Source organism: Anoplopoma fimbria, unplaced genomic scaffold, assembly GCF_027596085.1.
Source record: "Anoplopoma fimbria isolate UVic2021 breed Golden Eagle Sablefish unplaced genomic scaffold, Afim_UVic_2022 Un_contig_7743_pilon_pilon, whole genome shotgun sequence".
Classification (NCBI taxonomy): domain Eukaryota; kingdom Metazoa; phylum Chordata; class Actinopteri; order Perciformes; family Anoplopomatidae; genus Anoplopoma; species Anoplopoma fimbria.
In genome coordinates, this window is record NW_026552448.1 from 644 (window position 1) to 2,731 (window position 2,088).

Below are 2,088 nucleotides of genomic sequence, written 5' to 3' on the forward strand. Positions count from 1 at the left end.
CTATAATTTAGATTTATTTGTTTTTACGTTTGTACTGCTTATGAAACATGGGAAACTGAGTTGACGAGGTTAAAGTCTTTTCAATCAATTTGTGTCTACTCTAATAAAAATGGTAAGTGATTAATGGGTCCACCACAAAATTGATTGGCCTTGGCTATACTTAATATTAATTCATTGTAGAATCATTATTAGAATTGTTAGTGTTTCCATCAGCAGAGCAACCAAAGGGGCATTTGGACCCGGAGGAAGCATCCAGAGATCAGAGATGGGAGCGGTTCTTCCAGCCTCTGTACTCCGTCCACCGTGTGACAGCAGCGGCCTCAGCATGTGGATCCTCCCCACCGGGTCTTTACGTCTGAACCTATGGGACAAACAATCTGTGGACAATGTAGCATATAGCAATCCCTTTAGAAGTTCTCATGTGTTTAATGTGATTTTGAAAATGGCTGACCAATATTTTACAGTGGTCTTAAATTGTATCCTTACATTGTTTGAGTTAGTGACAATTTCTGATAGTTGTCCTGCATCAAGACAATTCCCATTAGATTGATTAAAATAAGTGATTGTTTGCATTATAAATAGAATACATCATTCATGTAAATGTACTAGGCTGTCAATGCATTCTTGCAATTGTTGCAATATAAATGGATCAAGTGCAAATGTCACACTTACTTTCTTTCTGAGATGTCACTATTGGCTCCTATTAGACTAATTGCTGATGTTAGATCAGTCTACTGAGAGTCATTCACCAGCAGCTGTCTGTCGTAACCTCGTTAAGCTCTGATTGGTCAGTTCTGATCTCTGGTAACACTTATAACCCTCCACATTTAACAGCTTATCGTGTGTTGCCCTTCAACATGATGGCTGCACGGTTTTTTCTCAGGGTAAGTAGCTGGTTTTCTCCAAGTTGCCTGGTTACTAGAAAACAATTGTTGATTTTATCTTATGTGAATGTTTTTCAGGGCTTCCCTCTTTGCTCTGCTGATTGTGGACATTTGCTGCTTTCCTCATCAGAAAGGTAAAGTATCATCCGCTTTGGTGAAACAGGTTCAGTTTGATTGACTTCTGCTTTAAATTGTATTTTCTTGTACCCAGGCTCTGATCCGGGTGCTTCTTATGGCAGGGGTTACCCAAACGCTGCTCCTACTTTTGACTCGTACAAGGGAGCTCCTTCTGGGCAGTATTCACCTGCAGCTGTTCTGCCTAACAATGCTCCTTCTAAAGGAGTCTTCACACCATCTTATCAGGCTGACCCGCAGCCTACTGCTCAAAGAGGACCAGAACCATCTGTTGGCTCCAGTTTTCTTCTGGACCTGTGTCAGGATACAGTGACTCTTCAGTGAGGAGAAACCCTGCGAGCCCTTCACAAAAGGGAGCTGCTTTTCAACCTGGCCTGCAAGGTAAAAATCTGATTATACAATTTTGCAATGTTAAAGGTTAATGGCCAAAATCACTAGACAGTCTTGGCTTGACCCACTTCTTAAACAAATGTTATTGTGAGTCTCTTGCTCTTTTACATTCCTGTTTGCAGAAATCAACTGGGCTGTTGCTCCACCCAGTCCCTTCTCTCCAGATGAGGGCATTTCATCTGGCACTCATGGCGTTGTATCCAGTCTACCTCAGCAAATGAGTCCACCTCTCCCACCGCCTGGACCAATGTACCAGGCAGGAGAGCTTTCCCATTTTGAGAATAGCTTTGAGCGTGCTAACTCTGAGAGGAAACCGAGGAAACGGGTTTGTATCCTCCTCCTCCTCCACTACCGCCATACGTTCCGCAAGAGTCTGCTGGACAAGGCTTCATCTACCAACCTCAGCCAAACTCCTACATCAGTGGAAGCTGGGACTATTACCCTTACTATGACTTCATGTTCCTGACCGGCCAGTATCCTCCAGGCACAGTCAGTCACTTCAGCAGCAGCTACGAGCAGGGGAGAGACTACTGGCAAGATGGTCACTATGTGAGGGACTACGCTCCCTACAACTCCGCTCCTGAGCAGCAGATGGAAACCTTTACCGGTGACTTTGCAGCCCCCCAGAGCTCTATGGATCCTAATCCTGTGATGGCTGGTTATGGACATGGTGGTGAAC

At 44.2% G+C, this 2,088-nt stretch overlaps 1 long non-coding RNA gene across 1 annotated transcript; it reads left to right on the plus strand.

The window, feature by feature from the left end:
• Positions 1–909: 909 nt before the first annotated feature.
• LOC129115939 (uncharacterized) lies at positions 910–1,943 on the plus strand. The gene is made up of 3 exons (XR_008533314.1): positions 910–1,018; positions 1,096–1,400; positions 1,532–1,943. It is a non-coding gene; the product is annotated as an uncharacterized LOC129115939 (long non-coding RNA).
• The last annotated feature ends 145 nt before the right edge of the window (positions 1,944–2,088 follow it).